This window comes from Heteronotia binoei, chromosome 21 (genome assembly GCF_032191835.1).
Source record: "Heteronotia binoei isolate CCM8104 ecotype False Entrance Well chromosome 21, APGP_CSIRO_Hbin_v1, whole genome shotgun sequence".
NCBI classification, from domain to species: Eukaryota; Metazoa; Chordata; class Lepidosauria; order Squamata; family Gekkonidae; genus Heteronotia; species Heteronotia binoei.
The window spans coordinates 143,093,263-143,120,703 of NC_083243.1; the positions used below are offsets into that span (position 1 = coordinate 143,093,263).

Consider the following 27,441-nt stretch of genomic DNA (forward strand, 5'->3'; position numbering starts at 1 on the left):
ACAATCTTGCTGTTTTGTCTGCTCTTTTTCCTTGCCTATTTTACATTTTTTTTCAGAAATGAGTAACTAACATCCTTGTGTTCTGAACTGTGAGAGAATGCTAATGGGGATCTGCCTGATTCTCAGCATTTGTGCTAAAATAGAAGTGTTCTACTCTGTAATTCTCTGCAACATAGAGAAGAGGCTTTCTGAAGAATTACTTTAAAACCAAAACTCATTTTAATTTTGGGAGCTTTGCTTGGTCTATTGAGTTAGAAAGTGCTTTAGCTTAGTTAACAGAGCCAGATGTAACATTGACCTTAAATGGTAAAAGCTCCCAGAGTGAGCAGAAGAGAGAGAGGGAGGCTTTCCTGAAGGGGGAAAGCAAGAGGAATAGCTCAGTTTTAGGTAAGTAATCTCCATAAACCAAGAGTAAACAGCTTTTCTTCAACTAAGATCCAAAACGGAACAATTTTTTTTCTCCTTTAAAGGTACAGTGTACTCCATTACTATACTTTTACATGGGTGACGTATCAGTGTGCTAGATTTCCATTACTGCCTAAATAGCAATAGCAAGTCAGTGTGCTTGACTAGATGCTTGTGTTTTTGTATATTGTTCTGGAAGTACACAAGTAATGCTAAAGAATTGTTAGTGCTGGTCTATGCTGAACTTACATGATTAAAGTAAGTAACTTTAGCCAGTAAAACATATCCTTTTGGTTTAGAATCCTTAGCAGCTGTTTTCTACTTTGCTTACCATTTAAGATCATTAGCTGCTACTCTGTTTATAAACAAGTATGTGTAAAAAGAGTTCACTCACTGTAACAGTAACATGCAATTGTATGAGCTTCTTTTGCCACATGTTCACGTCAGAGTATACAGCAGAATTGCTTGCTTTTTTGGGTTGCCTACTTGCCTCTGAAACCTGTCTTTAATTTGTAATAATCATTTAAAGTATGCTGTTGGTATTTTGGTAACTATATGCAAAGATAAAAGAATATTTAACTTCCAGCAAGTATGGACTGAAAGTGTTTTGTTCATATGCACATTGATGCAATTGTACTTACATTTTGGATTACAGCTGTGATGATCAAACTGAATGCACTCTGTATGCTTTATCATTTCTATAGAAAGTGACGCTTGTTTTATTCCATGGGTAACTGCCACTGCTTGTCATTTGGTGTTCAGTAACTTATTCCGGGCATTTTATTATATTTCAAGAGTATGAATTTAGTGTGGTACAAGCTTAATATGGTATTGTGCTATCATGTTACTTAAGAGATCTGATAACTAGCCCAGGTTCTTGTTCCAAGCTGTTAGAAGTGTGGAGGAGCAGTGGGACGAAAGTCTGCATATAGAATATTCAGTCTTTCTTCCTCTGGATCCCAGAATTGCAGGGCCTGACAATCCAAACTTTTATCTCTAAAATGCTGGCCTGATAGAGATTTTCTAAAATAACATCAGAGAAGGAAACTCTGGTGTTTAATGTCGGCGGGGGGGGGTGCTACCTGAAAAGATGTTTGGTTGGCCGAGTTGTGCACTGTTGCCACATGGGTACCATTCTGCAGTCATTCCTTGGATGTTAGAGGGTATTTATTTTGTTTTAAATAAGTTGTAAATATGTCTCCTGTAGTTCAGACAGATTTTAAATAACATGACTATTTTTAAATGCATACCGCATATGAGTATAGACCCAACTTAGTGATATCATTAATGTAACAAAATATAAGTACTCATCATTTCAGTGCTATGAATCTGTTAAGTATTGTAATATTGCCTTTAGCGGCTTTTTGTTGTTTAATTTGAATTTCCAAATAATCTAATACTACTTGTTTTTCTGTTTCACCTTTTAGTGTAACTGATGTGTAAATAGAAAAAAATTGCCCCTTGTGGTGAGCAGCCAAACAATGGGAAGTCTGTTCCAAGTGCACAGATATTCAGTGGCACACAATATAGCCCATTATCTGCAGGTAACTATGAGATGAGGGCAGAAAGTCTGTAAGATTGCCCACCATCATGATATAGTCCAGGGCATCTTCTTGATTTCTCACAGTGAGCAAGACAAAGTGATTGGCACACATTACTTGCATCATCATGAAGAAGCTTTTAACTGTAAAATAAGCTTGATTTTGCAATGTCTTTATCCATTTATTGTCTGCCTTTCTCTCTGAGACTTGAAGCAAAATATAATGAAAAACAATGCAAAAAGGTCAGTATAATATATATAACCCACAAAATCCACAGTTGTTAAGAGTTCATCCTCAGGATGACTCTGTACATTGCAAGGTAGATCCAGGTGGGCAGTCATGTTGGTCTGAAACAATAGAACAAAGTTGGAGTCCAGTAGCATTTTTAAGATCAACAAAGTTTTCTTCAGAATGTAAGCTGAATGAAGATTATGCATCAAAGCTTTGTCTCCAATGTGCCACAATTTATTTATTTAGACATTTCCCCCCATTTTTCCTTGTGGTTCAAAGTAGCTGACAATAATAGCTTAAAAATATTTCCAATTAAAACCAAAATAAAGTAGCAAACACTAGTCTCTCTCTGTCCCTCTTTGAATCTTTAATGATTTTCATTTTTTATATGTGACAGCTAATCAGGAAGACATGAAGGATAAAATCTGCTTTTGATGGATTTTAATGCAATGGAAAAAATGACCAGCATTCAGAACTTCTGCAGCTGCTGCTTTCCATGTTCTGTACCAAGAGACTGCAGAATGAGAAAATGGCCATAAATTATGACCACTTCCTGTGCTGAGGAAGGTCAATGGCATGTACCATTGCAGCGAGCAGCAACCAAAGCACTGAATCTCAAGATATAAACAGTTTAAGAATTTTTAAAGCTCCAAGCTGAACAAAGACAGATAGATACTTTAATTGGCTAAATTGGATTCAATTTCCATTTCAAGGACAAAATAAACTTTGAAAGCAAGTATAGTATATTTGTCAGCACTTTACAGCAAATGCATCAGGTTCTCCACATCATGGCTAAGAAAGATTTTATCCTACTCTTTTCTGTACTAACAGTTTTATAATGCCAATAAAGGAAATGCCAATAAAGGAATGTAAGAAAAATTAGGAAATATCATATTCCATAGTACATCAGATTGATAAGATAGGATAACAATGTTAAGAGAATATTCTAGAATATATATAAAGGCTTTAATAGGAGGCTATATTGGACCTTTAAATAGTCACAATACATTATGTTACACACACACACGCACATACACTTTCTGATGAAATACTTTCATGTTATTATGCTAATATGTCATGTATTGGCTAAACTATTCTTCTTACATATTTGTACTTTGACTAAGAAATATTTCAGTATTCGTATTAGTAAAACTGCCAATATACTTATTTAAGTACACCTTACTTTTCCACGTTCCCCTTTTTTTCTTCTGTATCTGTATTAAAAATTCAAATAAAAGAAAAAAAAGATTAGTGTTATAAGTCTATCATACACTCAGAAATCAATACAGCAACCATATAGCATTGTTCAGTATAATTATCCCTATAAAACAGATCAAACTATCGCACCATTGCACTCATTTCATGCCAGCAAGGTCATGTTAAAGATCCTACAAGCTAGGCTTCAGCAGTATGTAGATCGGGAACTACCAGAAGTTCAAGCTGGGTTTCGGAGAGGTAGAGGAACTAGAGATCAAATTGCCAACATTCGATGGATTATGGAGAAAGCACAGGAGTATCAGAAAAACATCTATTTCTGCTTCATTGACTATGCTAAAGCCTTTGATTGTGTGGATCACAACAAACTGTGGCAAGTCCTTAAAGAGATGGGAGTACCAGACCACCTCACATGTCTCTTGAGAAACCTGTATAAGGGTCAAGAAGCAACTGTCAAAACGGGATATGGAAAAACTGATTGGTTTAGAATAGGAAAAGGCGTTCGACAAGGATGTATATTGTCACCCTGCTTATTTAATTTATATGCAGAGTACATCATGCGGAATGCTGGCCTGGATGAAGCACAAGCTGGAATTAAGATTGCTGGGGAAAAACATCAACAACCTCAGATATGCAGATGACACTAATGGTAAGGAGGACCTAAAGAACCTCTTGTTGAGGGTAAAAGAGGAAAGCACAAAAGTAGCACAACATCAAAAAAACTAAGATCATGGCATCTGGCCCCATCACACCTTGGCAAATAGAAGGGGAAGACATGAAAGTAGTGACAGACTTCACATTTCTGGGATCCAAGATCACTGCAGATGGTGACTGTAGCCATGAAATTAAAAGACATTTGCTCCTTGGGAGGACAGCTATGGTGAACCTGGGCAATATAATAAAAAGCAGAGACATCACCCTGCCAACAAAATTCCGTGTAGTCAAAGCAATGGTATTCCCAGTAGTAACGTATGGCTGTGAGAGCTAGGAAGGCCGAGTGCAGAAGAATAGATGCTTTGAGATATGGTGCTGGAGAGTCCCTTGGACTGCAAGAAGATCAAATCAGTCAGTCCTAAGGGAAATCAACCCAGACTGTTCACTGGAAGCTGAAGCTCAAATACTTTGGCCACCAAATGAGAAGGAAGCACTTCCTGGAGAAGATCCTGATGCTAGGAAAGACAGAAGGCAAAAGAAGAAGGGGACGGCAAAAGATGAGATGGCTGGACAGTGTTACTGATGTAACAAACACGAATTTGGGCAGACTTTGGAGGATGGTGGAAGACAGGAGGGCCTGGCGTGACTTTGTCCATGGGGTCGCAAAGAGTCGGACTCAACTGTGCAACTGAACAACAACAACATAAAACAGATCAGAAGCTGAGAGTTGTTTTCCTTAAGCCACCTACTGATCTCATGGCTGAAATGAGACCTGAGCCAGGAGCTTGACTCATAGCCATGCAGTACCAGTTCTTTGGAACTGACATGCCATCTGGCTCTCATCCTGAACAAAAAGGCATAGGCACACACCATTTTTGACAGGCCGCCACTTTCTATCTACCCATCCTCATTTCTATCTGGCCTTCCTGCTCAAGGTGGTGTATGTTCTTAATGTCTGATAGTAAAGTTAGTGAACATTATTGTAAAATAAATGAGGTGGCAGTTTTTCCTTTTTAGGTCTTAATCTGATCTAGGTCTTGGACTTTCTTTTCATTTCTGTTCCAGTGCTCATCTCTGAACATGTAAAGTTCGAAGGCATGTGGAGAGGACCTGGCTACCCCTACCTGGCTGCCATAACTAGCCAGTTTGGTGTAGTGGTTAAGTGTGCAGACTCTTATCTGGGAGAACCGAGTTTGATTCCCCACTCCTCCACTTGCACCTGCTAGCATGGGCTTGGGTCAGCCATAGTTCTGGCAGAGGTTGTCCTTGAAAGGGCAGCTGCTGTGAGAGCCCTTTCCAGCCCCACCCACCTCACAGGGTGTCTGTTGTGGGGGAGGAAGGTAAAGGAGATTGTGAGCCGCTCTGAGAATCTTTGGAGTGGAGGGCGGGATATAAATCCAATATCTTCTTCTTCCCATTCAGGCTTCCTTTACATATGGCATGACTTCGGTCAGGCTTGAACTGAAAAACTTATTTTAATGGTAAAGCAGGGTCTTGCCTTAAAATGAAGCAGAACAACAAAGCAACTGTGTGGCCAAACAAATCACTTAATATCTTGAACAAATTTACTTCAATAACTTTCTATACAAAAGTATCTTATGCAATACAAAGTGCCACAAGGCAACACATAAATAATCTCAAAGTCCGAAGAGTCTTGTAAAAAACCTTTAAGGTGTGGTCAAACCAAGATTGTTCCAAACATGAATGGAGCGGTGAAAATATGTTCAGAGGATGACTGTGGCACAGTCCTTTTCTCTCCTCTCCACTTTCCGAGTCATCCTCTGAACATATTTTCACCGCTCCATTCATGTTTGGAACAATCTTGGTTTGACCACACCTTAAAGGTTTTTTACAAGACTCTTCGGACTTTGAGATTATTTATGTGTTGCCTTGTGGCACTTTGTATTGCATAAGATACTTTTGTATAGAAAGTTATTGAAGTAAAATTGTTCAAGGTATTAAGTGATTTGTTTGGCCACACAGTTGCTTTGTTGTTTGGTTTTGAATTTTCTACTGTGTTCTGCTTTATTATTGTTAAAATGAAGCAGAGCTGGGAGCTATAGGAGAGAGTTCAAATGAAAATGTAAGTGGTCCAGGCACAACATAGGATAGGAATTCTACAAGCCTACCTCTTTATGACCCTGGATGCTGTTGACTGTATTTAGAAGTAGTAAAATAGGAGAAGTTGGCATTATTGATTTATTGAGGCATTCTCTTGTTAAGATATAGAAGTAAGAACAAATCCTCTTACTAATCCTCTTACTAAGTGTGCTAGAATTCTGCTTAACTCTGTGAAGTTCTCTTGTATCTATTATGCAGAGAAAACACAATTGGATATAAATGTTTTTAATACTATATACTGATAGAGATGGAAACTCTTTCTAAACAAGTCAGATATCATAATCTCAATCCATACTTGTCTTAAAACATTAAGTCAATATTCACATTTTTGGTAGGTACTGAATTTGTATCTGATAACAGGCAGGAAAAGTTTACTTGCTATGTTGAGCCCAATACATGATGACTGGATCTTGCAATTTTGCTAGGGGTTTTGTTTTTGGATACATTTTCATCCTGCCCGTCCTCTAAAGCACTTAACTTGGCATTTACAATTCAACCTTCTTCCATAATAGCCTCACAATAATTCTGTGAGGTTGCAGGAATGACTGGCCATCCAGTGAGTTTCATAGCAAGGCGGGATTTGAACTGAGGCTTCATATGCCTAATGCAATATGCTAAACACTGTACCATGCAAATTCTCATTACCGTTCCTAATATATTTGAATAAGCGTTTGTCATATTTGTTTCCCCTTTGCCCTAATCAGTAAAATATTATTTAGAAATTTTTTTTACTGCTTGTACAGAGAGAAACGAGCACTTACAGTACCTGTTGCAATTGTTAGTGTACAATACACAGGTTGAGTGGGTGGCAAGCAGTGAGCTTCTGGCAGGGAAAAAATTGGAAAGCTGTTCTCCCCCCCCCCCCCACCAGCAAATGAAGTTGTCTTTTTCAGTTCTTACCAGATTGGTTTGAGCATACCTCCTGCCAGTAAGTTTGAGACACTTTCCAAGAATCCTCCATATCCCATTGGTCATGCTACTATTACTACCAAGTGCCACATTATACCCAAGACAACAAGAACCCTACCAAAGAGAAGTTCACGGTTAGAACAATATTTTGGGAGTACTAAATATGGACAATATATACTCGGTGATAATATTTCATATGTTAGAATGGCTATGGTATGAAACAAGATTTTGTAGGAATAACTGTCTCACCATGTTCTTTTTTCCACTGAAATATTCACCCAGGACCTATTGTACCTATTTCCCTCCTTCAGCAGTTGGGAGCTACAGCTGAGCCTCCAGCAAGAATAATATTTAGTATTATTTTAATATCAATAGCATGTGCAATGGCATTATATGACCAATTATGATATTTTTATAGAAGAAAGGGGAATGAGCTTCTTTCCTTCTGTTACCATAGTACTGAAGTGATATATTTTCTTAACAGTACTAGCCATCATGTTTAGTGTTGAAGAAGCACTTCATATTAATCTCCCTGAAATCTTATAAAAAGCTAGTAGGGCAGTCCAATTACTGAATTGCTTTCTGACAAAGAGCTGGCTAACATGGAAGGACGTACCACTACAGCTGAAATCAAAACATGAACTATCCAGCTAGTAGCTTATTCTTCTAACAGCTGTCCCATTCCATCAGTCCAGTTATAGGAATTGGTGTCCTCTCAACCAGAGGACACCAATTTATAGTGTAGCTTTCAAAGTGCCTTGATATATTTTATTTTTTCAAGGCAGAAGGACTTATGAGTTTGCTGTTCTGAGTTTCCAGGGATGAATATATTCTGTGCCATCCTCCCACTACCACCACATTGTATCTGCTCTGAATATAAAAGCACATGCCAGTTTGACAATGAAGGGGATGCTATAAAAAGTCTGTTGCTCTGTTTAAATGCCTACACTTTGTTGCTATGGCAATTACATTCCTTCACTGATGTGAGAATAGCTCATTACCATCTCTTTTACAGACAGGAAGTTTCATATGGAAAAATCAATAGTATTAGGACAACATTCTTGCACTATCATCAAGCTATCACATAGAATCGGTTGCATGTTAGGTTCTTTAGGCTGCAATCCTACATATGCATGTATGTGTTTAGGGTATTTCTGTACCACCACTTCAGAGTCCTGTTGGAGGTGGCTTAAAATTAAAACATTACAACATAAAAACAAACCATTAAAAAGAGGCCATTAGACAGCATAAAATTAAACAGCATAAAAATATCTCCATAAAACATAGGCCATTAAAAAAGTTAGTAGGGTAAGACTTCACACTGGGTAAGATGTGTGTTGCCCTGGTGCCTAAAAGAAGGCCCCAGATTATTTATTTTATTTATTGTTTAAATTTTTATCCCTGCCCTTCCCTGCACAAAGGGCTCAGGATGGCTTACAACAGATTAAAATTATAAATAAAACAATGCAAACATTCTGCAGTTCATTAATTTAACAAAAGGGTGGTGGGCACACATTTACTGAATAAGCCAAGTGGGGGGGGGGGGGGAGCAAGGGGAGCCAGAATGATGAGACATCCATCACCTCAACCAAGTGCCTGGTGGAACATCTCAGTTTTACAGGCCCAGTGGATAGCGTTGCCAGGTCTGTGTTGGAAAATGCCTAGAGATTTTGGGGGTGAATCTGGAAGTGGGTGGGATTTGGGGAGGGAGAGACCTCCGAATGGTACAATGCCATAGACTCTGCCCTTCAAAGCAGCCATTTTCTCCAGGGGGAGCTGATCTCTGCCTGCTGGAAATCAGCTGTCAAAGCAGGAGATCTCTAGGCCCCACCTGGAGGCTGGCAACCCTACCTGCAGAAATGAAGTAAATCCTGCACTTGAGAGAGTGTTCCACCAGGCTGGAGCCAGAGCTGAAAAGGCTCTGGATCTGGTCAAGACTAAATGGATGTCCTTAGGGCCAGGTACCACCAGCAGCTGTTGTTCAGATGTGTGTAACATTCTTCAAGGGACATAGCAAGATAAAGGGACATCAGACTCAAGGGGGAGGGTGTTCCAGAGGCAGGGAGCCATCACAGAAAATGTGCTGTCTCTAGTTACTTACCACCTTGCTCCTAAAGCCAGAGCCACTGAGAACAGAACTTGAGAGGCAGATCTTAATTGGCAGGCTGGATAGTATGGGAGGATCCTGGCCTCTTTCAGGTACCCTGGCCTCAAGCCATTTAGAGCCTTGATGGTAAGAAACAGTGCTTTGGATTTTGCCCACAAACAGATGGGTAACCAGTGCCACAACCCTGCTAGGGATGTGCATTTGGGTATTAATTAATCAAAACCCAAACTCAAAATGAGTAATTTGTTAATACTGTTTTATAAGTAATCCAGATTTAACCAGGGCTTTTTTTGAGCCGGAACGCACCGGAATGCTGTTCCAGCTGGCAGGGGCAGCGTTCCAGTTCACCCCAGGCGGCTTCCCGGCTGGCCACTGGGCTCAGGGGGCTGAGCCGTGCTTGTGCAGAGGTCTCCCAACATCCCACTAGCTGTGGGGCTCAGGGAGCCCAACTGCACTTGTGGGGGGGCTTCCCGTCATCGCACTGGCCAGTGGAGCTCAGAGGGCCCAACCACGCTTGCATGGGGGCTTTCGGTTGTTGCACCGGCTGGAGGAGGTCTATAAAACCAACCATGTGGCACAGAGTCAGCAGTTTTTAAGGTGAGTTGCTCCCATCCCCTTTCCGTTTCTTTCATTCTTTTGCTTTCTTTTCTCTTTCTTTCTTTCTTTCTTCCTTCCTTTCCCCCCTCCTTTCTTTCCCTCCTCCCCTCCCTTTTCCTTCCTTCCTTTCTTTTCCAACTCTCTCCCCCCTTTCATTCATTCATTTTTCTGTCAGTCTTTCTTTTTCTCTATTTGCTTTATTTTCCACTCCCCCACTCTTTCTTTCTTCCTGTCAGTCTTTCTGTAAATATTTCTTTTTCCCTGTTTGCCTTCCCACTCCCCCACTGCCTCTTTCTTTCTTTCTTTCTTTCTTTCTTTCTTTCTTTCTTTCTTTCTTTCTTTCTTTCTTTCTTTCTTTCTTTCTTTCTTTCTTTCTTTCTTTCAGCACAATACCTTGCTGGCTCTTGTGATCGAATAGTGTGTTGGAATTTGATTTATTTTTTCTGGAATGGCTATATATTTGTGGACTTTTTCCAATGCTAGAATATCTTTTTTTAGGTGTGTACAATTCTGGTTACCGCAGCTCAAAAAAGATATTGCACTTTTGGTGATGTCAGAGGTGTGGCCTAGTATGCAAATGATGGTGATGTCAGAGGTGTGGCTTAGTATGCAAATGATAGTGGTGTCAGAGGTGCGGCCTAATATGTGAATGATGGTGATGTCAGAGGTGTGGCCTAGTATGCAAATGATGGTGATGTCAGAGGTGTGGCCTCGCATACTAATAAGTTCCTGCTGGGCTTTTGCTACAAAAAAGCCCTGTATTTAACAATAGAACAAAGTTTGAGTCCAGTGGCACATTTAAGACCAACAAAGTTTTATTCAAAGTATGAGCTTTTATGTGCAAGTACACTTCCTCAGATACATTGAAATGGAAGTTACCAGACCAGTTACCAGTTACAGATAGGGGTTGAACAGTTACCAGTTACAGATAGGGGTTGAACAGCAAATTAGCATACAACATAATGAAGATGTTTTAACCAGGGCTTTTTTTGTAACAGGAACTCCTTTGCATATTAGGCCACACCCTCCTGATGTAGCCAATCCTCCTGATGTCGCCTACAGTAATCTCCAGGAGGATTGGCTACATCAGGTATGGCCTAATATGCAAAGGAGGTCCTGCTACAAAAAAAGCCCTAGCTCTAACATAGCTCTAACAGTATAAGCATAGCTCTAACAGTGCAATGTATACTCAGAAGAAAATCCCACTGAGCTCCATTTAGTCCCCAATAAGTGTGCTTAGGCTTGCAACCTGTTTCACTTACCTGTGTTGATGGCTGCGCCTGCTGTGCTGTCTTCTCTCTTTAGTTGCCAAATGCTTCCCTGAGCTTGCTCTGAATGAAAGTTAATTAATCTACAAAAAAGGGTTTGTTTTCCATCTGTCTGGAATTTGGCAGGGTGGATCCCTTGGGTCAAGGGTGCAATTCTGAAAGCAAAATACACCAAGATGTAAACAGGGAACTGATAACTACGATTGCAGGAATTTGATCCCATGTCTGTCTAGTACATTTATTTTTATCCTGTTTATTTCTCCTCAGAACTGAAGAAAGAGTACATAGTTCACCTGTCACAACAGTCCTGTGAGGTAGATTAGGTTGAGAGAAAATGACAGGCCCCAGGTCACCAAGCGAGATTTATGGAAATATGAGGATTTAAACCTGGTGAGCCTAATCCAATACTAACTTCTACACCACACTGGAATTCTAGCCTCACCAGTTTTGTCCATGGAATCTGAGAAAAAGAAATGAAGAGGAGTCATGAATGAACAGATAGAGGCATAGGACTGCTAAGCCCCCATACGGTAGAGGACATCCCTGCCTCTCAATGCAGCCACTCACTGCCCATCAGCTAGGCAGTGGCAGTGGGGAGAAGGCCTATCCCAGTGTGGCAATGATGTTGCCAGTGATGAGGCAACATGACATGGCAAGTCACTACTCACATGTATTGGAAATGATGCTAAAGCATTGCAGGCATCATGGGACATTTGGGTATTTGGGCAAAAACTCTATGGCAAAAACAGCTCTACCATAGTTTTTGCCTAAATAGTAAGTGTCCCATGTTGCAGGGATGTGATTATGTCAGTTTGGTGCAGTGGTTAAGTGTGCGGACTCTTATCTGGGAGAACTGGATTTGACTCCCCACTCCTCCACTTGCAGCTGCTGGAATGGCCTTGAATCAGCCACAGCTCTAGTAGGAGTTGTCCTTGAAAAGGCAGCTACTGTAACAGCTTAGCCCCACCCACCTCACACGGTGTCTGTTGTGGGGGAGGAAGATAAAGGAGATTGTGAGCCACTTTGAGATTCGGAGTGGAGTGCGGGATATATATCATCATCATCTTCATTTCCATTGCATGCTGGAAATGACGCTGCCATGTTGCCACTGACATCACTGCCATGCTGGACCAGGCCTTTCTCCACTACTAGTAAGTCCTCCTCCCAGTTGTCAATGTACTTGGTGGGGGGCAGCAATTGGCAAAGGCCAAAATGTCTAGAAACCTACTTGAACCAATTCCCAAGCACCAACTTATCAGAAAATGTATCCCTACATGTAATTGCTGCTGTAATTTAAATGCTCTTTTGGGAATTTCTTAGAAACTAGTGTTCACATACCTTTTTATTCTTTTGACTATTATGTAGACAGGTTTGTAAAGCACAAGAAAGCCCCATAACCAATAAACTCGATGCTTCTTATAGAAAGTATGGTGATATTAGACGATTCAGGCAATTAATCTTGCTAAGAGCCTTAAATTTGTACAAATGGCTTTTGGTCAAAGAGAACTCTTGAATGAACTAGAATTGATGCCACTAAAAATAGATAAATAAGCAATGTGGGATAGCTGTAACATTTTTACTGTAATCCCAGTGGTATTTACTAATGTCCAAACACATGATCACATTACCAAAGTATAGCTTATATCGCTGGCTTTCTCAGATTGTCTTTGTATGTTTTTGCATTAAATATATGCTTTGCTAATATATAAATTAACATATTTGGCAGGGAATTCTTATGCTTGTAAAAAACATTTTGATACTATACGGTTAGAAGACACATGACCTCCCTTCCTCCAAGAATTAGGAATAAGGAGTTCAAGCAAACTAAACCTAAAGTATTGGCTGTTTATTTTGTGGGTGTATAACCCATATATACATCCACAAAATAAACAGCCCATATAAGAGCCCTGTGGTGCAGAGGGGTAAAGCTGCAGTACTGCAGTCGGAACCCTCTGCTCATGAACTGAGTTCAATCCCAGTGGAAGCTGGTTCAGGTAGCCGGCTCCAGGTTGACTCAGCCTTCGATCCTTCCGAAGTCGTTAAAATGAATTCCCAGTTTGCTGGGGGAAAAGTGTAGATGACAAACCACCCCGTCTGCCGTGAAAATGTGAAAGCAACGTCACCCCAGAGTCGAAAACGACTGGTGCTTGCACAGGGACTACCTTTAACTTTTTTTTTAACCCATATAGCCTTGTTTTTCTTCCTTCACAAAATGTTATTCCTACAGTTATTGAATCCAGGGAAATGCTTTGATTTGCACCATTCATTTCTAATGAGTACCTTTTTAAAGCAGCATCAGGAGTTTTTGAGACGGTTCCTCACAGTTCTTGACTTGTTGGGGGGGGTTGTATTCTTTCTATTTATGAAAGACCCCCTTAGCTGCTGATTTACAAGTATTTGGGGGAAAATGATTTGACATCTCTATTCAAATACCTTTATCCCATTCTGCTCTACAGGGTTTTTTGTTTTGTTTTTTGAGCAGGAACGCAGTTCCGGCTGGCTTTGTGTCAGGGGGTGTGACCTAATATGCAAATCAGATCTTGCTAGGCTTTTTCTACAAAAGCCCCTGTGCAGAACAATGGTAACATCGGGGTGTGTGACCTAATATGCAAATAAGTTCTTGCTGAGCATTTTCTACCAAAAAAGCCCTGCTGCTGTATATCATCTGTATTCCTGATTAAGGAAGGTAGTCTGGTCTTCAACTGTGTATTGTGTTGCTTACTCCGACCAACCCACAGGCCTATAGCTATGGAGGGACCCGAGGGGTACAGGCCCCTTCAATCAAACCCCCTTTCCATATGTATGGCCCCTCCAGTCTGTCCCCTGTCACTCACCACCACTCACTGCCACCACTTTGAAAAGCAGCATTGCTACTATAGCAAATTGCTTCTAGCAGTGCTGCCAGCCTTCATCTCTGTTTTTGCTTCAAACAAGCAGCACCCACCACCACTGCTCCCATCGAGCAGCAACACTACCTCCACTTTTTTCCACTGCCAAGGCTGGCAGTGGCCAGGGGTTCCGCTGGCAGGAGTGAAGGTACCAAAAGCAGTGAGTGGCAGGCGCTCATCCTCTTTGCCCTGGCATGTCCTCTTGCTCTGTCCTGAGTCAGAATGTCACACGTCTGAATAACAGCAGGAAGCTGGAGGGGCTGGGGGCTGCCCCTTTTCTCTTTGCTCCTTCTCTGTCTGGGATGATGAAGTGCTGTCCAATGCCAGAGCTTGCCTGCTGCCCTCTCCTCCCCCACTCCCCCTAACCTGCAGTTGCAGAGATGGAGAAAACAGCAGGGGTTGGTCAGCCTTCTCTGGGGAAGGGACTCTTATAGCTGGCTGCCACGCAAGGTTTTTATTTATCTTGCAGCCGACTGCCTAGGTTTTTTTAAAAAAAATTGTGACATCGTTTGTGATGTCATTTTGGGCCCCACGGTCCCTCCACCTAAAATTTTATCCCCTGAGCCCCCCCACCTAAAATTTTCTAGCTACAGGCTTGTGAACTCATATTCCTGAGCCCAAGCTGTGTCTTCCTTTAGCACATTACCCTGCTATCTGACATACTGTATGTTGTTAGATACTCGCTCTGCCATTCTCTTGCAACACCTCAAGCCTCTCAGCTACTTTAGACTTGACTACATACACTGGCTGTGGGAACTTCACAACCTCTCTGTCAAATTTCCCTTTTAGCTCAGTCTCAGGATCCAAAAGAACCCTGGTCTCAAAACGAACAGTACACATTGTGGATAACAAGGAAAGGGTTTCAGCATCTATCTCAAATGGCTGTTAGGAATCACATGGATGAGGACTGGATTCTTTCTATTTGAGCTGGAGGAGCTGGGAGCAAAGCAGAACTTCTACCACAGGCCAAGGCGTCACTGTGCTATTTGATTTGTGAAAGCCCAGACTGAGGAATTAAAGCAATGACCAAATTCCTGAAAATTCCCTTATGGAATTAAGGGGGTGGCAAGAGAAGAGGCTCTAGCCCAGAGCTAGATGAGGCCTCTGTGAATGTTTTTGTTGCAGTGTGGGGGCAGACTGGTGCAGAGATTTTACTGACCATTGGGAGGTGTGTTGATTCATTAAAGGAATTCACTGCATATTGGTACTAACCCACCTAGGGTTGCCAACTCCAGTTTGGGAAATCCCTGGAGATTTGGGATGGAGCCTGTGGAAGGCAGGTTTGAGGAAGGGCCTTAATGGGGTATAATGCCATAGAGTAGGGGTGTCAAATGTATGGCCTGGAGGACGGATCAGGCCTTTGGAGGGTTCCCATCAGGCATGCAAGCAAGTCTGCTTTCTTCTCCCTCTCTCTTGCTTCCTTCTGTTTCAACTGCTATGTACATTATAAAGAAGTACAGTTTTACAAAATTACAAAAAATGTCTATCCACAGCATTATAAGAAAGGTCCATCCCCAATGAGCACCCAGACATAAGCTCATTTCATCATGTCCAAAGACTTCCTCAGGAATATGCCTATTTCTTTCAAGGGTATCAGCCTCTTTTACAATTCATTATTAATGCTTTCTGCAGCATCTTTACTTTCTTCAAAAATCCTGGAATAAACCATGGTAATTATAACAAGATATAACACAAAGTTGAAAGGAAGAGGATAATTCTTAATAATTTTTATTTAATTAATTGGAATCAAGAACTTACCTCTCAGCACCACTTAAGTGTTTCTATGTATAATGGGAGCAAGCCAGTCAACTTTTTCTCTAACCAGATGCAAAAGTTCTCAAATATGTGTGGCAAGGCAAAAAATCTAGAATTAAATTAAAGACTTTGCAGGATTCCAAATTAAGAGCAGGAATGGGTCTGCCAGATTGGCAATTGTACTGTAAAGCATCTGTACTTTTGTGGACAAGAGATTGGATACTGTTGAAAGATAAGAGACAACTGTTGAAAGTTCCAAGATGGGTTTCACCAGTAGAAGCATTTACTCACCCAAATCTTTTAAAACTAAACAAGAATTATAGGTATGATGGTTGGGGTAAGAAAATCAACTGAAAACTAAAGAACTAGAAAGTATGGACATTAAAATGAATTGGTGGTTGAGAATGCAAGTTGAATCCAGATATGCTAAAGACAAGGCGATAGGCTTCACCACTGAACAATACTTATTTGATAAAATTCTTTTGGGACCACAGGAAAAGTTAATTTCTAAACTATACACATATTTACTTCAAATGAAGGCACAAGATGAAGTTGTAAAGGACTGTATGGTTCAATGAACAAAAATTTTTGGTTACAATATTACATTAGAACAGTGGGAAAGATTGTGGAAGTTCAATGTTAAATTAACCAGGTCAGTGACTTTTAAAGAAAACCTCTATAAAATGTTTTATAGATGGTACTTGACACCTCAGAAACTGTAAGATTTACACTAATATGTCTAACAAATGTTGGAAGTGCACCAAACAAACTGGCACTTTTTACCATATGTGGCGGACGTGTGAGATGGTGAAAGACTACTGGAAAATGGTACATGAAATGTTACAAACGATTATGAAGACTCAGATACATTTCAAACCAGAACTTTTTTATTGAACATATTTCCAGAGGACTATTCTAAAGAGATGAGACACTTGTTGGCACATTTTAACACTGCAGCTAGAATCCTTCTGGCACAGAGATGGAAATCTCAGGAAATTCCCATGAAAATGGACTTGGTGGGAAAAGTTTTGGAGACTGCAGAGCTTGACTTTTTATCCCAGTTGATGGCTGGGAAATCTAAAGAAGAAGCAAGAAAAAATTGGATGAAATTCTATGCCTGGTTGGACACTCAAAACTCTTAAGACTCTCTGGTGTGATCTGATTTTTTTTCTTTTTTCCTGTGCTTATATTATAACATTTATCTTTAGTGGAATTAGCAAATTTATTTTGAATGAAATTGGTAAATTACTACAATATAGCTAAAGATTTACATTATAAAACTTTAAAATGGATTATATATGGTTTAGATTAAAAAAGATAAATAATAAGAGACAACTTATATTAAGAAAATATTGTAGAACTATCCTTTTGTTTTTGGAAAGTGTTTTATATAAAACAAGGCCAGAATATATTGTGCTTTTACTTCCCTTCTTCCCCGATCCCTATTTTCTAGACTTTTCTGAAACTAATAAAAACTTTTGAAAATAATAAAAAAAGGAATACTCCTGGGGAAGTCTTTAGACCTGATGAATATCTGGGTGCTCACTGGGGATGGATCTTTCTTGTAATGTTGTGGATGGACCTTTTTTGTAATGTTGTAAAGTTGTATTTCTTTATAATGTATACAACAGGTTTATATGACTTCTAAAGTTTTACTAAACATTGTAGCCTGTATATCACAGTGTTTGCTTTTTGTATTGCCTTCAAAAATTAACTGTGATTTCATGTTGTTGGTTTTCCTTCTGTTTCACAGCTTGCTTTGCCAGGCTTGCTGAATTGCACAGAAGCTACAGAGCAAAGGCTCTGTTTTCTCCATTGGCTGAGGTACCTCCCTTGGAAAGGAGGGAGAGCTTGCTTTGCAAGGCTCTCTCAATCACATAAAAGAGCTACTGAGCCAAGCCTCTTTTCCTTCTGTTGGCTGAGGCTCTGCCCCCTCCTCATCCCCTGGGGATGGAGAGAAAGAGCCAGAGCTTTTTTTTGCCCAGCTCCCTCTATCACATGGAAGAGATACAAAATCTTTAATTGTATTTGTCTGTGTTCTTTATAAAGTTTATATCTCTGCTACCCAGCATTACATTTTATGACACACATAGCCTGGCCCATGAGTTTGACACCCCTGCCATAGTGTCTTCTCTTTAAAGCAGCCATTTTTCACAGGGGAATTGATCTTTGTAGTCTGTAAATCAGTTGTCATTGTGGGAGGTCTGCAGGCCCCATCCATAGGTTGACAACCCTACATATATCCTGTATCTGCTGTGAGCCTAGTATTGGGGAGGTATCAGCTGTGACTCCTCCAGGAAAGGGAGGGGTTTCTCTTCAGGAAGGCACCCAAACTGTCACAAGCATGGTGAGGACAAATTGGAAATGGGTTGTTTTTGGTTTGGACTTTTGTTTTTAAGACACTTGTTTTTTGTAACAGTAGAATTCACAAGAATATAGACTTAATTTTATCATTATAATGCAGTTATATTGGAGGAGGAGGTCTTGCTGCATTTTGCAATCTAAGCTTAAGGGGGCATCAGATTCCCAAGCACCTTCCTGATCACTGTGCAAATGCTCTCATAGAACCAACTCAGAATTGCACCAGAACTATATGAATAATTTCTATATCATCCTATAGGAAAAGCTGCAATCTGTGTGGAAGCTCATGGGAGGAGCTAAGATTGAGAGGAAATAGGTGGTGGGGCCCTCTAGTTGCCAACTCCAGTTTTGAAATTCCTGGAGATTTTGAGGTGGTGCCTTAGGAAGAAGAGAGTTTGGGCAGACAAGGGAATTTAGCAGTGATGTGAGGTCACTCTAGGATTTTTCCCTAGATTCTATGGCATACAATTGAAAACACTATCCAAAACTGCCAGGAGAACTGACATGTATTGTCTGGAGATTAGCTATAATTCCAGGAGAACACCACTCATATTGAAGTTGATAATTCTAGATGGGGCTTGTTGGTTTCAGTAAAACCCTCTCTTTCCCTTATAATTTAAGCACTGTTATCTGAGAAACTCTTAGATCAAATGGATCATTAAACAGATTTCTAGAATCAAACTCTTCCCTGACCTTAATTTTAAAGTTGGAATGAAGTACAGGATATTGATTAAAATCAGAGGATATGAGGTAATGTGTATACTATCATATTTGCTCTTTTCTTTGTATGGTAGGGCCAAAACAAAGGCTCTCTGCCATGTCTGATAGAGCATTCAAAAGCACATTTTTCCTGTTTCACTTTCCAGAGAAGGAGTCAGTGTGTGAAGTATGCTGGATGAAGATGTTCTTGTTCCTTATCACTTTTGCTATTCAAGTTCATCTGAAGTTCTTACTTCATTTCCACCCATCTTGACAGAGTGAACTAGATAGTTCACTGGTACTTAGTACATCCAATACTGTCACTTACAATTCATAAATATTCTGAATTGTTTGTGATCTATTAACCCTGGTAATAAACAGCAATGTCTTGTGTCACTTTGAAGGCTAACAGACTTAATTGGGGGTTAAGGTTTTATGAGCTACAGTTGGTGTCTAAAATGTTTTGTTTAGTTGGCAAATGAGTGTATTCAGTATAGGAAGAAAATGTAAAACAATTGGGCCTAAAGCTATGAAATATAACATGTACAATTTGTAACATTTCTACACAAAGTCACCATTTCCCAGCAATATAATAATAACAATAATACTAAACAATCAAAGGGAGAGTCCAGAATGAAACTACTGAACTAAAATGACCAGAAAGTTGGATTCTATTTATATAGGGTTTGAGACCAAGGATTTTTAAAATCCTACTACAAGTGATGGTAACAAAGGTGATCTCAATTAACCTAGGAATACTGTTATCACCAGTTGCTACTAGGATGGGCATTTTTGATATTAGTTAATCAAAATTGAAACAAAAAAAGTTGCATAATATACTGATCATGATTTTCAGTGTAGATTTTGTCTAGTTCCAAGGACTTCAAATAGGGTTGCCAGGTCTTACCTGGCTGCTGGTGGGGGGCTCTGATCCTGTTATCTGGAGTCTTTGGTGCATGTATCACAATGACATCGCCTAGAAGTGACATCATCATGCAGGGGGACACTGTCATTTTGGGGAAACTCTATGCTCATCATAGAGTTTTTCTCAAATGCTAGAGCGTCCCCTGCACAACATGTCCAATGTGATGACATCATCTCCAGGTGACAGCATTGTGTTGGGCATGCCAACACTCTCTGGGGGAGGGACTCCCCCACTGGCCAGTTCTGTGGTGGTGGATTGGATACCCTGAAAGCAGGGGGAACCCTGCCCCCAGTGAGAGGAGGTACCCTAAATTCAAGGCTACTAATACTAACATCAAAAAATTGTACAAAAAGTAAACAACTCAAAACATCAAGTCCCATCAAAAGTATATGCCCACAGACTGCCAATGATGTTTCATTTATATATTTGTGCCTGCTGTGCCACACTGTCTGCTTTCTTAGGCCATCATGCCGAAGGCACCTTGGGTTTATAAAATGAGAATGATTTCTACAAGGCTCAGAGTATGAACGGAGTCATGTAGGGCTTGCCTTAATAGTCTGGAACCATTTTCGCACACAGCTTACCACACAGTCACAATCCTGTTCCCTCCGCGGCGTCCAGTCGGATTTCCCACCATCTGCACCGAAGTTACAGGAAGTGCTGCTGCTTTTGCGTAGCAAACGTAAACCACTAAAACCCAGTTTACGTTTGCTACACAAAAGCCGTGGCACTTCCTGTAACTCCGGCGCAGATGGTGGGAAATCCGACTGGACGCCGCGGAGGGAACAGGATTGTGACTGCATGGTAAGCTGTGTGTAAAAACGGTAAGAGTCACTTGAGTTGATAGGTGAAGTGATAGTTCATTTTAACTGGGTTGCTCTATTATGAACTTTTTTTAAGCATGAGGCTGCTGCTTGCTTTGTGAATCGACACCTGTGTTGCTAGTTTGTTTTTCCTCCTTGACCTCCAGTGCTATACACTACTTGGGTTGTAGCAACTCTATAGTTGAGACATCACTCATAGGTAGGAGCAACTAATTTCTTAATTTACCATATTATTTTATGCATTCAGTAGAATACAGGAATAAAGTTTCCATAGACACTAACAATTTAGGTGTTGTGGAGATAGATGTTTGAATGTCTTCATTTAAAGAAAAAGTTCCCTGCACATTGAAAAATAGTGTGCAAGGCATGGTGCTTGACTGAGGACCAGTTAATAGGTTCTAAAGTCCTTGACTGCCATGGGCCCTTTAAAAGAGATGTGTCTTGGAATTTCATATTTGAAACTTAATTCCAAGTGCATGAGGGCTCAATTCTGATTAGAACTACAGTAGATGGGGAGAGGAGGTTTAAGCCATCCCCAATACCTGAAACAGCCCCAGGCAGATTATTATTTGTACTATTGAGTAAACGTCAAGTACTGATGATGGAAGGGTTGCCAACGTCCAGATGGGACCTGAAGATCTCCTGCTTTTGCAACTGATTTCCAGCTGGCAGAGATAACCTTCCCAGGAGAAAATGGGTGTTTTGAAGGGTTTACTCTATGGCACTGTACCATGCTGAGGCCCCACCCCTCCCCAAACCCCACCCTCTCCTGGTATTTTCCAACACAGACCTGGCAACCCTAGATGATGGCTTTGTGGGGCAAATAACAGTAGCTTTGTTACTCACATAGGCAGGGGTCGTTATGTAGAAAAATAGGTGGTGGAGCTCATCCAGGGATTGTTATGCAGCTGCACCTACTATTCAATGAACAAGGAGGTGGAACTCTCAGAAGGAAGAGGTGGAATTCTCAGAAAGGTTCAGGAGCTGTGCTCCTGTGAGCTCCCGCTTAATCTGAGACCTGCACATAGGACTGCAGTGGATTTCTCACACCAAAATTCCTAAGAAGAAGGAAAATAAAGCGTAAGGCAATTAGTTTAATACATCTAAACTAATAATGTTGTTCTATAGAAGAAATAAAAATACCTAGTGACAGTTTTAAAAGCCTTTGAACTGGATATGAATGTTGGCATAAATGCCATTGAAAGTTACAACAAATCTCCTGAGATCTGCATACAACACTTGTGTTTGCAGGGAAGAAAATTCCTTGGCTTCAAAACTCATTCCATGTATATCAGGGACATCTTTTTCCTATGTTGATAATGATAATAGTAGGAAAGGGGTTTATTGCGACTTTTAGACTTTCTTTTTGTCACTGTATCATAGCAACAAGTATACCATTGATTTGAAGAAGGTGTGTGTGCATTCATTTAGAATGACTGTGGTGTGTGTGCATTCATTTAGAAAAGGAACCTATTGTATTAAGCTAAATTAGAGAACCAGTATAAAACTAGAACTTAATTTGCATCTGTAGTATCACTCTTCTCCTCCTCTATACTTTTTTCTCTGCCTTTGAAACCTACAGATTAGGCTACATATTAGAACCCCCAGAATGCAGCTGAGACCTCTTCTATAAATCTCCCAGAAAGATGCTGCATTTTTATTTCTTGATTCAGTCTTTCCTGAGGTTTGGAATAAAACATGTAGCAACTTACTCTTGGGTATACATCTCTAAGAACATTTCAGACATTTTTTTTGTCAACTTTAATCAGTTACAGAAAGACATAGAAAGTAGCCTGAATAGAAGCAATGCAAAAACATTGACGTGGGCCGACAGAATCAGTATTTTAAAATATTTTACCCAAGTTTTTATTTTTGTTTCGCACACTGCCAATTAAAATCCAGAAAGAAGCCTTCACCTCCTGGCAGAAACTATTTACTAAATTTTTTATGGGCCCAAAGGAAGCCTAGAATCAGCTTTAAAACCCTATCTAGACGTGCCAAACCTAAACTTATGCTATGAGGCAATTAATATAGGAACTCTGATAAAAGCAGCTACAGTGAAGAACCCACCCGATTGGGTCTCAATATAATTATACCCACTTTGCTCAAACATGCTTTATGATCTTATGGAATCTGGATCTTATAAAAAAACAAAAACACAGAGCTATGGATTTCTTAGATATCTCATTAGCTATATGGTGTAAAAGAAGAGAAAAATTGGCTCCATCAATATCTCCAATAACTTCGTATACAAATCAAAAGTGGTTTGTTCCAGGAACAGGCACTTCACCCTTCCAGACTTGGAAAGAGGCTGGATATGAATACATTTGCCAATTTTGGGGAAAAGGTTCCTTTTTAGATAAGACCATACTAGAAAAGAAATTAAAACAAAAAATAGCCTGGTTCCACTACCTACAGTTTCAACACTGTCTAAAATCCGAACCAGTAAAGCAAGCTTTGAACAGAGATATGACCCCCTTTGAACTTATTTTATATAAAAATAGAATGCACCTACCAAAACTAACTACTTTATTATATAGAATCTTACTCACAATTGAAAAAGAGGAACTAACTACCTATTAAAAACAATGGTCTATTGACTTGGGAAAACAAATAACAAAAGAGGAATGGTCAGAAATTTGGTCCAACTCAGGAATAAACTCTAATATTTTTGCAGTTAAATTTCAGTCCTTTAAGTTAATTTCTTGATGGTACTTACCTCCTTCGATCCTATACAGATTCAAAACTTCACAATCACCAAACTGCTCCAAACAATGTGGGCACCTTGCTTCATACACTCATTCATGGTGGTCATGCCCTCATATTCAAACTTATTGGGAACTTACCACACATCAGATAAATCAAATTCTGAATATAAACTTACCTTTAGACCCAGAAATTATCCTGTTTGAAAATTGGTCATGATCTGGAATAGAACCTAGAAAAACGGAAATTGTCACAATTCTTTTATCTATTGCAAAAACGCTCTTAGCCTTTAATTGGAAAACAGCTATCATACCATCCCTAAAATGCTGGAGAAAGAAAATTTGGGATTATTTTATGTAAATTGGCCTTCTCAACCCATTATATATCACCAATAGTATATGAAAAAAAAGTAATAGAAGTATGGTATCCTGTAATAACATACTTGGTAGAACATAATGTTATTCCACACAACTCTGTGTAGAAAGAATTAATTTACTTTTGAACTGTTTTACTTGAAATTATTTACTCTGTAATATATGGCAACGTTGATTACTATTGTAACTACATGACTATAACAATAAAAATTGTTGGAAAATGAAAAAAAAAACCCTTACAGGACTCTTAGTACAGGGCCTACTGTAAGCTCTTGGAGTATTAGCTACATCAGGAGTGTGTGGCCTAATATGCAAAGGAGTTAGGGTTGCCAAGTCCAATTCAAGAAATATCTGGGGACTTTGGGGGTGGAGCCAGGAGACTTTGGGGGTGGACCAGGAGACATTGGGGCGGAGCCAGGAACACGAGTGTGACAAGCATAACTGAACTCCAAGAGAGTTCTGGCCATCACATTTAAAGGGACAGCACACCTTTTTAAATGTCTTCCTTCCATAGGAAATAATGAAGGATAAGGGCACCTTCTTTTGGGGCTCATAGAATTGGACCCCCTGGTCCAATCGTTTTGAAATTTGGGGGATACTTTGGGGAGAGGCACTAGATACTATATTGAAAATTTGGTGCCTCTACCTCAAAAAACAGCTCCCCCAGAGCCCCCGAAACCTCCAGATCAATTCCCCATTATACCCTATGAGAAGACGTTTCCCTCTCCACCCCCCCCCCCCCATTTCTGGGAAATCTGATGCAGGGGCAGAACTCACTCACCTCCGGAGGTGCAAAGGCACATGGTCCTTTGGGGGCGTGGCTGGGCTCCCCTCCCTTCACCGGCCAGCTGACTGGGGACGGGAAGCAGCCTGAGAAAACGGAAGAGCTCTGGCTGCCGTTCTCCTCCCTCCCCTCCCCCCGCTTTCCCTTTTATGGCCAGCGGGGGGAGGAGGCTTCAAATCTGGAGTCTCCAGGCCTAGCGGGGGATTTGGGAACCCTAAAAGGAGTTCATGCTACAAAAAAACCGCCCTGGATAACTGTGTCTTGGTTAATTGACTTCTTTATAGTCCAAATATACAACAGGATCTGCTGGATGTTTGACAGTGATATGTAAACATATCCATCTCTCAGGTTTATTCCTCATACTATGTTTTCCCTCTGGAACCCAATTACACCAAATGGCCACCATATAATTCAATTTGTTATTCTTTCAGAACAGTAAACCCTCCCTCCCCATGTCTTCCTACTTGTGATACTTTCCTACCTAAACATTAACTAACTGATCAATGAATAAGGTATAAATTTTTTTGCTCCAATCAAATCTCATTCAAAGAGCATTTTGTTTTCCCAATATCTACACAAATTTGGGTATAAATAAAGTTTCAGGAACCCTAGTACTTCATAATGGGCAGAACAGCAAGCAAGATTCCCAGTTTCTGTAATAGTTTTTCCATCAAGTACTGCCCCTACAACCCAGAGAAAATACCTTGGCTATCACAAGCTGTTTCCCATTCCACACCTGTCACTCTTTTGTCTGGACTCTGCCTGCTGAACAGGCTTGTATGTTTTCTCCCCCCCCACACACACCTTTTTTTCCCGTAATACTTACATGGATTAGAATCTAGCCAAAGTTAGAATTTTATAGTTCAATTATGTGCCCATAATGCTTCTGTACATTGTCTTATATTTCTAGACATCCAAGTTTATAGGCAGATGTCATCTTGGTCCCTTTAAGCACAATTAAGGAGCCATATGTGTATATACATTCTAGACTTTTTTTACCTCTGTTGAACTCAACTAAAGATTCATGGATTGTGGGGTTTACTATGGATTTTTTGCAGGCTGTTAGCAGTAATGATGGTGGGATAATCTTCTGATGTAGCATGCATATGATAATGTTCAAAGCTATCTTATGTTCAAAGCCTTTTCCATTCTACTAGTTTCCACTGTAGTCTTAAAAAGGAAAAGTTTGGCATGATTTTCTTCAAATATCCAAATTGAGGAGAATCCTGAAGCCTAAGTTTAAAAACTCCTCCTTTTCTCAATTATACCTCCAAAATAATTTCCCTTATTTCGAAATTGCCTTGAAGCTACTGTTTTCTCAAAACATTCGGTTCCAACAGATTAGGTTTACCTTCTACTTCTAAACAAGCTATAATATATTTTTTGTTGGTGGTGCAATTTTAAGCTTTATAGAAATGGCATTTGCCAGTTACATAAGGCCTATTTTTGCCTCCAAGTTTTTGATCTTCAGATATCATGTGTTTAATCACAGAAGCGCTGAATTTAGAATGTATTTTGAATCTGCTCTTCCCAGGCCAAAGACCAGTATCCAGAGAGAATCTCTTAAACAAGAAAAGACATGTCTATAAAACAGAGCATGGGAAAAACAACCAAAGGTAAAGTGAACCTATTTTGGTGTATGAGGATTGCATTAATAAAATTACTTGTAAAGCGACAGCCCTTTTACAATAGACATTTTATCAGTGGATGCTTTTGCTAAAACTGCATGTCTAATGCCAAAAAAGGAAGATGTCTCTTTAGAGTTGTTAAACAGTGTCCTAAAAAATTTATTTAAAATGCCTATTTGGAAACATTGTAAAATAAATGGGTAGTTAATGGAACAAGGCTGAAATAACATACTGCGGCGCTTTAAAAAAAACACCACCACCAGTGAATCAAACAGTGTGCTAGAATAGTGAATGAAGGGAAAGGTCAGATATCTTTCCGAGTGACATGTTCCCCCTTCTAAAATATAAATGATTTTTTAAAACCCCAGAATTTAGCATATTGACTGTAATCCATAGATTCTGTTGTAGCTAGCAATGCAGTCTTGTGTTGTAGGCAAATCAGCCATTTTTAAAATGTTAGAATGATCTGCAAATGACCTAGGGTTGCTAGTCCCCAGGTCCCGCCAGGGGTTCCCCTGCTTTCGGGGGCTCCAATCCACCTCTAGCCAGCTAGACAGTGCAGAAAGCCCCTCCCCCAAGTGTGACCACCAGTGGCCACCCCCCTCTCTCCCCTCCTTCAAGATTTAAAGGCCCTCAGCTGATCACTGGAGGGACCTCTCAGTCTTGCAGGACGGAGGGAGAAGGGCCACTGCTTGCTGCCCAACTGAATTCTGCTTGGACTTCAGACATGTAGTTTCTTCCCTTCTCTGCACACTCTGCTGCAGTGGGGCACGCAGGGAAGGGAAGCCAGATTAAGGAGGCAAATTGTCCTCCCAATCCAGTGGTTTCTCCCGTTCTCCACACACTCCGCCATGGTGGGGTGCATGGGGAAGGGAAGCCAGATTAAGGAGGCAGGCTTGTCTCCCAATCCAGTGCTTTCTCCCCTTCCCCGCTCTACCGTGGCAGGACACACAGGGAAGGGAAGCCAGATCCAGTGCTTCCTTCCTGCAAGAAGCAGAGGGGGCTTCCTGCACCTGAATTTCAAGCCAAATTTAGGCATAAGGGGTGCCAGTCCCTAACATGACATTACTTCTGTGTGATGTTATCACATTGGGGATATCCCCACCCCCCTCTGGGAACACCCCCCAAAGTCCCCACTGGAGAGGAAGAGGCATCTGGCAACCCTAAAGGGTCCCATCACTAACCTTTGGAAAACATTTTGTTGTTGTTGTTGTTGTTAGAATGTATTCAAATTAGTTCTTTCTGTGTATGTTTTAAAGGAGATACTGTATATAATATAGTCAGTTCCATGCAATGAAGAGACGCTGTTGCTGTGATCATAGCTCTTTATTAAGTACAGCACGGTAGTGGCTGAACTCTGAGACTGAAGAACTGGGCCAACGGGGTCAACTATATACACTTCAAGGTTCCCGCACTTGGACACCATTGGATCATTCAAACCAGCAGGGG

The 27,441-nt window shown here is 40.4% G+C and overlaps 1 protein-coding gene across 1 annotated transcript in view; it reads left to right on the plus strand.

The window, feature by feature from the left end:
* Positions 1–376: 376 nt before the first annotated feature.
* The window catches only part of IRAG1 (inositol 1,4,5-triphosphate receptor associated 1), a 122,687-nt gene continuing 95,622 nt past the window's right edge, over positions 377–27,441 (plus strand). Inside the window, exons 1-2 of the mRNA XM_060262065.1 lie at positions 377–470; positions 25,899–25,980. The gene's annotated coding sequence lies outside the window, so the exon portion shown is untranslated. The remainder of the gene's footprint in view (positions 471–25,898; positions 25,981–27,441) is intronic.